Source organism: Delphinus delphis, chromosome 12 (assembly GCF_949987515.2).
Source record: "Delphinus delphis chromosome 12, mDelDel1.2, whole genome shotgun sequence".
Classification (NCBI taxonomy): Eukaryota; Metazoa; Chordata; class Mammalia; order Artiodactyla; family Delphinidae; genus Delphinus; species Delphinus delphis.
Genome location: NC_082694.2, coordinates 36,473,810 through 36,483,778, shown reverse-complemented (window position 1 = coordinate 36,483,778; position 9,969 = coordinate 36,473,810).

Here is a 9,969-nt window from a genome sequence, read left to right as displayed (position 1 = left end):
CATTAGGAAGGTCTGTATCTTTACTGAATGAACAGAACTCAGCTTATGTACCTCATCCTATGACGGAGGAGGGGAGGGGTGAGGGAGAGGGCAGGGCTTGATTCTGTCAACACTGGTTGCCTCCAGGGACAGTAGCTCCAGGACAGAGGAGAAAGACTTATTTTTCACTGTATACCTTTTGTAACTTTTGTATTTGTACCATGTGTAAGCATTAACTAGTCAAACAATAAAGTAAAATGGGAAAAAAATAAGTTTCTGAAATGAAAAAAATGCAGATGCACAGAATCTAATATTCGATGCTCGACAGTTAACATTCAATACTTTTCATCTCACCAGGAACCTCTGAGCCATTTCTCCTTCTTGGTGCACCCTGGGTTTATTCCTTTCATTTGTGCTGGTGTTGGTTTTGTAAGCTCTCTTGCCACTCCAGCTTGCCCATGACCCATCTGTGCTTTGTACCCCAAACACAGTACATCCTGTGGGTAGACCGTCCATTATCCAGGGGAAAACAGTCCTACTGACCCAGTCAGTCTTACCTGCCATCCTGGATTGAGGTGTGGAAAGGATTAATGAGGGGTAGATCTGGTTGTTTCCACCTCTTTGGCATCAAGTAGCAGTGGGGAATTAGCGGAAAGGACTTGAGTACTGGAGTCAATCTCACTAGGACTTCCCTCTTTCAGCTACTAGCTTTAGGTCCTTGGGTGAGTCTTGAGTTTCTTCTTCTACACATTAGAGTTAATATAAGCCTCATTGGGTCAACCTAGCACAATGCTAGAACTGTTCTGATTACCCTCAATCCCCAGTCCAAGAGAAGAGAGATTAATTTTGATAAAATCTTACATCCAGCCAAACTCAGCGTGCCTCTTCTCCCTGTTTTCCTTGGTTTCTACCCAAGGCCTAAGCCCCTCCATTCATCTATCACATCCTTTACTCTCATTTACATCCTTCCCTATACTTTTACTCCCGTGACCCAATCTTCCTCTACTTCCTTCTTTTATTAAATGTGTTTTCATTTGCAAGTAACAGGCAGCTCAAGTCTAACTGGTTTGAACATTAAGGGCATTTATTGACTCAAGGGGCTGAAAATTCATCAGTGGCAAGGGCCTTGGGTTGGCGGCAGTTCAGAATTACTATGGTCTCTGTTTCTTTCCATCTCTCCACTCAACCAACCCTCAGCGTTGCTTTATTCTGAGACTGACTCCCCTAGTGTTTTTAGGCTGGATGTCAGCAGCAGTTGGGCCCACATACTTCCTCATTATGTCCAGAGGGACTGAGAGGGAGTGAGTCTATAAGCATCAAACAAAAATCTTAACTTTCCATTAATTGGAATAGCATGAACCAATCATGGTGACTAGGAGATAGCCATGTGCTACTTCACTAAGGTTTAAATTGTCCACCCTTGAGCCAATCAAGGGAGAGGGGATTACCATGATTAATTTAGACCAATGGTCCTCAACTGTGAGCAGTAATACCTCCTTAAGATTATTGAAACATGTTGTTATGACTGGGGTATCACTGGCATTTAGTGGGTGGGAGCTAGGAGCTTCGAATGTCTTGCAATGTACAGGACAGTCCTGTACAATGAAGAATTGGCCTGCCTCAAATGCCAATAGTGCCCCGCCAAGACATACTGCCTGAGACAATCAGGGCACATCACCCTGAAGTTGGGGGTTTACTTTCCTCTGAAATGTGAAAATACATAAACCACACTAGGGTGAAGAGATACCTGAACAAAAATGACCAGATCACTCAGCTCCTTCCTCACCTTTATTGGCTCCCTTCTGTCTACTTAAATCCCTCTTGACAATATCAGTTACTTCCTAGCCCCATTCTGTTGTACCTACCCAGGTAAACCCTATTGTGGCAGTGATTCTTAGTATCTCCCAAGGTCTGGGCTCTAATTTTTAAATTTAAAATGTAACTGGTCACATGACCATCCATAATAAAGACTAAAATTTTCGGCCTCCTTGCAGCTAGATTTGTCAAAGGACCAAGCTATGGTCAATGGATTTAGGTAGAAGTGGCATATGCCCTTCTGCTGGTCCTGCCTTCTTCCTGCTGACCAAAATGCAAACAAAATGGATGGAGCTGGAGTAACCATGTTAGAACATGACATGGAAGCCAAACCCTGATGGCAAAGTAAGGCACTCGAAGGAATTTTGATTCCTGACACACTGGTGCTCTATTCTAGCCTTATTAGTCTACCTGGATTTTTATGTAAGAGGGCAATTGACTTCTTTCATGTTTTTTTTTTCTGTCACTTGCAACCAAACATAACTATGTAACAATATTGGACCAATAACTGCCTCCCCACATCAATACTGGGGGTTCAAATGCTGATGGTCAGTCAAATCACATGACTAAGCAGATCGCTGCCAATATCTGGTATATTCTCCACCCTCACCTGGGTCCTCAGTGCTGCCCAGCAGTGTCTCCAATTCTCTCCAGTAGCCACTTCAAACCTCCTTCATGCTCCTCAAATTTTCATTCTTTCTTCTCCTATTTCCCTCTCTGCTTATTTCAGAGGGAAGATACAAGAAACCATTAGATAAGAACTTCCCCCCTCAGTTGCCCACCTCCAGCATTGCTTATATCCACACCGTTGGTTTTTTCCCCTTTTCTCCAGTTACAATGAAATTAGCCTGTCTCAGGCTAATTCTTCCCATGTGCTACGGATCCAATCTCCTCCATCCTATGCTCTATCCATTATCCTCCTCCCCTCCTCCAAAGGCTCCTTCCTTTCAGCCTTCAAACATCCTTAAGTAGCTCTAATCTGCAAAGCAAACACACAAAAATCTTTCCTTCAACCTTGCATCTCTGTCCAGTTTTCTCCCTTCTCCTCCTCTCCCCTTCTTGCCTCTCCTCTATTCCCTATTTACTCCCTTCCCTCCCTTCTCCCCTTGGCTTCTCCCTCTCCATCTCCTCCCCTCCATAACCAAACTATTTGACTTTTCCAGGTCTCCACTTCTTCATCCTCAAACCTCTGAAGCTTGGCTTCTACTTCTCTCACTCCTTGAAAATGCAGTTGTCAAGGTCACAGACACCTTCCTTGTAGCTAAATCCAATGAATATTGCTCAACCCTTGACTTACTTTGCTCCTCAGTAATTTGACACTGAGACCAGCCCTCTTAATGGGTTCTCTTCTCTTGACTTCCATATCAGCGATCTCTTCTGGTTTTCTTTTTTTTTTCCTCTGACATCTCTCAGTCTTTCCTATGGGTTTCTCTTCTTCCACCCTACCCCTTCATGTTAATGTTCCATCTGGTTGGGTCACAGCTTCCTGGGAGGTCTTACTCATAGGACCTCAGGCTGATACTCTCCAAATCCATATCTCCAAGGTGGATCTTATTTTCGGTTTCAGAATCATACATTCAACTGCCAACAGAACAGCATCATGGATAGTTTATAGTGATCTCAAACTACATTCATCCTCCTCCCCTTCCCTATAAACCTGCTCTTCTGTTATACTATACAGGGAATGAACTACCATCTATCTAGTTGCCCAAGCCAGAGTCATGGCTCCTCTTTCATCTGGTCAGTCATAAAGTCCTGCCAAGTCTTTTAAATACATTAAATGTTTAAGATGCATCTGCCTCTCTCCATTCCCACCGCTACTTCCTGTATGCAGTTCCCCATCATCTCTCACTTGGGCTATTCTGCAACTTTTTGTCTCTCTGCATCCAGTCTTGCATACCTGTTCTTCACAGCAGTCAGAGTGACCTTTCAAAAGTGCAGATCTGATCTCATCATTCCCCGTCTCCCTATGGCTATCAGGATTGAGCTCAAGGACACCTTGGCTTTTCTTACAAAAGCCCTGTCTGATGTGTCTCCCGCCTGTATCTTTTCCTCCCCTTTTTTATACTTTCCACTTAGCTACATTCAGTTTCAGTTCCTCAAATATGCACTGCTCTCTACTGGTGCTGAGCCTCTGCACAAGCTCGTCCCTCGCTAGGAATCCTCTTCCCACTGCCTCCACTGCCACCTTCCCCTGTCCTCTTCCTTCAAGTCAGGCTTCTCTGACCTCCCAAGTCTGGTTCAGTGCCCCTCCTATGTGCTCTTAAACGATCTTTATTTCTGTCATGGCACTTACACATATTGTAATTGCTTACTTACTCGTTCCCTTTGACTAGATTTTCAGCATTGTGAGGGTAGGGACCATGTCTGTTTTATTCTTTGTAGTTTCAGTGCCTCTCACTTACTAGATGCTCAATATATTTTTGTTGACTAAATGAACCCAAAGTAGGTATTCAATACATGCTTCCCTTCCCAGTGGATAAACACGTCTGACTAGTCAGGTAATTAGAAGGTCAATGAAACAACCGCTCTCAAGGTGAGGGAAACAGAAGAATCCCTCTCCAGATATCTTATTTAATGTTGAAAAAAAAAAACCCACTGAGTTTAATAGAGCACTGTAAATTGTGATGTTCACGTGGAGAAAAAGACCAAATTAATATCAGCCCTTGGAGCTTCCCTGGTGGTGCAGCGGTTGAGAGTCTGCCTGCCGACGCAGGGGACATGGGTTCGTGCCCCAGTCTGGGAAGATCCCACATGCCGCGGAGCGGCTGGGCCCGTGAGGCATGGCCACTGAGCCTGCGCGTCCAGAGCCTGTGCTCCGCAACGGGAGAGGCCACAACAGTGAGAGGCCCGCGAACCGCTAAAAAAAAAAAAAAAAAAAAAAAAAAAAATCAGCTCTTGCTTTCCAGTTTAAGTTGTCAACAGGCTTTCTTCTTTGAGGTTTCCCCATGACTCCCACAGAACAAGGAGAGAAAGGTATATCACAACTGTCAGCAAAGATTCTCATTACTTCCCTCTCCACTCAAGAATGAAGTTCCTCTCTCCTATCTTGTGATCTCAAGGTTGCTAGAAAATTAAAAATAACTCTTCATCTTTCATGAAGGATGAAGGGTCCAGTTCTGCTCAAATATTCAATGAATATTTAACTGAAGGCTGACTCTATACAAGACACCCTCTTATTTGTCACACTCTCTTCAAGTTTTATGAAGGATTAAACTTTGTCTCCTGCAAGTATTTTATTCTCTTGCACAGACTTCCCTTCAAGAGGGCAGCCTGTACTCTATTGCCAAAGGCCCTCTAGCTTTTAAGAAGCAGAATGAAATCAGATAAATAGTTTCTGTCCCAGCCATACAGGTCCAAATCACATCACTCATTTAAGACACCAAAAAGAATTTTGCTCTGAGCTACTTTTCTAATCACATTGATCATGATGCATTGCACTACTTACTCTTTCTTATCCATTAATTCCAGTATATATTAGCCTCTGGTACCTGTTTGCTGGTCATAGAATAGTTTTTCTCCATGAGAAAATAATTGGTCCAGAAAGGAGATCAAATTTTGGATCACACAGCAAACCAACTCCACTATCTCCAATTTCATTTAAAGAACTGATCTCTGGAATTTCAGAAAAGCATGGCATTACCTTGTTGGCACCCATCTAAGTTTAGTTTGCTTAGATACAATGCCAGAAAACACAAAGCAAATGCTGGCATTTCAGAAATGCTGTGTTGGCTGGAAATGAACCATGAAAACGGAAGCAAACGGAAGCAAATGAAAGAGGGTCTTAAAGTCAGTGTGTTCTTGCCAATCAGGAAGATGAAGTTGTCACTGCATAAGATTCCATTTTGTTTACTTATACCAAGTTCTCCGAATAAATGAAGACTTCTATCACCTTTCCACATAAAAGAGAAACTTAAAAAAAAAAGCCACAAAACAGATTTTCTGGAAATGTTCTCACTCAACGAGATGTGAGCTTCCCGTTGTGTGTAAATCTTCTCTAGTGAATGCTGTGTCTTATGGTTACAAGTGTACTTACAAATCAGACCAGGGGTATTTGGGAACCCAGAAGGTTAGTTGGTAGCTCAAAGTGTCAGCCATAATGAGCAATGAACATGACAAAAGTTAAATTAATGTAATATTCTCAGGCTAAAAATTTAAACTACTACATGTTATATCAATTCTTTCACTCACGTCTCTCCCATTTTGTAGAATATTTCACTGGTAAGCAGATGTAATTCATAATGAAGGAATGCATCAAAAGGTTAAGATCGACTTTCTATTTGAATTCCCATTACAACCAAGCACATTTGCAGATCAAAAAGATGTTCAAACTGGTGTCACAGGTCAACATATAATTAAATTCCAACAAAGGCTCATAGAGACAAGTTCCTTGGAATTTGATGTTAGGGAATTTGACATGTTGGGTCACTGCTCTGAACTGTCCCCCAAACTATACCCTTTCAGGGATGTTTTGGCTATGAATAATTTGGAATATCCTTTCCTTTAGCCATTGAATGATTAAAAAGGTCACTGAAGATAGCTTTTTTTTTTTTTTTTTTTTTTTCCCGGTACGCGGGCCTCTCACTGTTGTGGCCTCTCCCATTGCGGACAATGGCTCAGGATGCGCAGGCTCAGTGGCCATGGCTCATGGGCACAGCCGCTCCGCGGCATGTGGGATCTTCCCGGATTGGGGCACGAACCCGTGTCCCCTGCATCGGCAGGCGGACTCTCAACCACTGCGCCACCAGGGAAGCCCTGAAGATAGCTTTATAATTCATTTAAAATTCTTTGACTTTGTTGTATATCAAAGAAGCTGCTGAGCTCCCCAACTGAAGAGACCCATAAATTTCTTAGCCTGGGACCATCTGCTCTTACAAGTCTAGTTCCACACATAGGACCAGCACCAAAGTCCTTAGGAACTAAGATGAGGTAGAACGAGTATTAATTAACTGATGTCAAAGGGTTGGATTTTCTTTTCCCATAGGATATCAGGTAACAAGATTCATGACCACAGATAGATATCAGGTAATAAGATTCATGACTACAGATAGAGCCAAGGAGTTAAACATAAAAGTATGTTACAAAATTACAGGAAATACTGGCTTTAGTATAATTAGATCCTCTCCAAAGCGACTGTATAGCTTGATATTTTCTCACTCCCCTCACTCACTTAGGCTCTAGTTTATTTACAGTGAATAACTGCCCATTGTTACTGACTCTGATAAAGGAACATCTGAGGACTGGTATCCGAGGCCAGACTGGATTAAGGCTTGGACTCGTGCCTTGTCTGAAGAATTCCTTGTTTTTGTGAAATTCCACCCAGACATTTTCAATGGCTCTTTTGTATTTAAAAAGGAATTAAAACACTTTGGTAAATAAATATGGCCATATTTGAAGTCAGTAGCAATAATGAAACCATAAAAGCATCTTCAAACAAACTCTTGATTGTTAACTTTCAAACTTTAAAAATCCTATAACACGTACCAAAGCAGTAAACGTTCTTTTAGGGCTTCTCTGCGAAAGGCCACATCCCAATAGTAGTATCTTTGACTTTCATTTCATCACCTCACAAGTATCACGTCATAGTTATATTACGTTACCTCTACAACTAAATACCAACTGTGCATAGTACACCTGACTCAGGGCTTCTTGCCACAGTTGAGTGCTCTGAATAAAATCAATCAAAAATACAACTAACATTTGCATTCATTCAATGTGACTAATATAGAAATTACACTAACAAACTTGTCAGAATTTACACACTCAAGTGAACACTGTTTCTTTCAAAAAGTCATCATGAGGAGCTATACTTATTCCAAAATTGGGAGCAGGTGTTCGGGGTGTGGGGAGGGGGGTAAGGAGAGAGGGAGAGAGAGAAACTGATTGAGAGAGAGGCAGTGGTGGTGAAGGGGGAATCCAAGAAATTGCCTGTCTCTGGATGTAATGATTCCTGCCCATAATTTCCACACCTGGACATCAGGATAATTACTATGCTTTCTCTGTTGGGGGCCACAAGTTCTCTAACTTCCCACCCCCAATCCCTGTGCAAACTCAACTTTGGAAGTAACTGCCTTAGGATCCTAACATGTTACCAAGACCCACAGTGGGGAATTCCTCCCATTACCCCTCTCAGCTGTCACCAGAGCCCATCCCTTCTTTGGGAGCTCCTACCACCTACAGGTCTCTGACAGCCTTTCTTGTGGAAGTTCCTTTTCTTGTGTCTGTACACCTAGCCCAATTTAACTCCTCTCTCTCCACCTAAAGATTTGCCCCTCATGATTCAAGATTAAGATAACTTTATGAGCACTTAGGGTTTCGGTTGCTATTATTATTCAATTACATTGTGGACCAAGAAAAATTCTGAGTTGCTTGACAATACAGTAATTTTAACATTTTAATGAGACATTACAATCACCACTTCAAATAACTTATTTTTCCAAAGGTCAACTGAAAAAGAAGCCTACTGAAAGTGAAGGGTATCAGAATGTGTTGCATTCCTGCACAGGTGCGGTATGCAAAACAACTGTGCTAACTTCACAATAAATAGAAAAGTAAAATAAGTGCCCTGTCACTGAGTGAGCGCTCTTGTTGGCTGAATGTTTCACGTACAGGCCAAATGGCTATAAGCGACACTACTGAACAACTCTTGATTTTCTTTCCCTACTCTTATCTTTCATTTCCAAACTAGATAACCTTTTAAGGAAAAGAATTCTGAAACAGACCATCCCCTACATTTGGGAGCCATTGTTTACATGACAATGAGAGTTGATGTTTTAACTCTGCTGACACTTTGAATTTAAAAAGAAAAATGATTAAAGTGCATGTACTTAATCTCTGCTTCAACAAACAAAACATGGGAATTTAACTGAATCTTGGTGACTCAAGTTCATGATAATTTAGACTGTTAGGGGACACAGGGGACCGAGCTTCTAGTGCCGGATTTATCAGTTGGTAGCTACTACCTAACAAGGCCTTGGTTTCTCACCTGTAACTTAATTGCCAAGATCCCTTCTAGTTTATATTCTATATTTTTATTAATAGTTATACAGGAATATGATATAGTAAAACTTTAGGAAATTCTAAGGTGGGTAGATCTTAACTTTCCCTTTCAATCTTGGCTGTTTTCTGTGTCTTCCCCAACCAATAAAAGGCTCAAAACCTTGAATTTCTGGATGACATACTTTTGGGCTATAATTGATATTTCTTCTCTCTTCTCCAGGATAATATTTTTTGTTGTCTTCTGACACCACCCATGGGTTTTCTCCTTGTTGCCCTGTCAACCTTCTAGTAATTGTTACTTTTTGCCATACCTCCACCTTTTCCATTTTTGTCTTTTTGACCAATGAAAACACATTTTCTGATTAAATAAACAGCTTCTGTAACCTTCATTCTTTTGACTGTTTTTGTTAATGCTTCTACTCAGACTGTTTGGATAGCTTAACAGTTCAGAGTTCTAACAGTTTTCTATAATTATATAAGAAATAGTTTTTGAGCATCTACATGTGCCAGGTACCATGACAGCCCTTTATCAACCTGGGAAAGAATTCTTTCAATGTGTTCCATCATTAAAGTGCGGAAGCAGCAGATATGACACCAAAAGCACAGGCAACAAAAACAAAAATACACAAGTGGGACATACTAAGAAGCTTCTACACAGCAAAGGAAACAACAGAATGAAAAATTTTCTCCTATGGAATAGGAGAAAATATTTGCAAACCATGTATATAAGAAACTCTTATAACTCAATAGTAAAATAAACTAATAACCTGATTAAAAAATGGACTAAGCACTTGAATAGCCATTTCTCTAAAGACGACATACAGATGGCCAACAAGTATAGGAAAAAATGCTCAATGCCACTAATCATCAGGGAAATGCAAATCAAAACCACAAAAAGATATCACTTCACACCTGTCAGGTTGCTATTATCAAAAAACAAAAGATGACAAAGTATTGGCGAGGAGTTGGAGAAACTGGAACCTCTGCCCACTGTTGGTGGGAATGTAAAATGGTGCAGCCTCTACGGAAAGCAAAACTACCATATGATCCAGCAATCCCATTTCTGGGTATTTAACCAGAAGAACTGAAATCAGAATCTTGAAGAGATATTAGCACTCCCTGTTCACTGCAGCACTATTCACAAGAGTCAGGAAGTGGAACAAACTGTATGTCTGA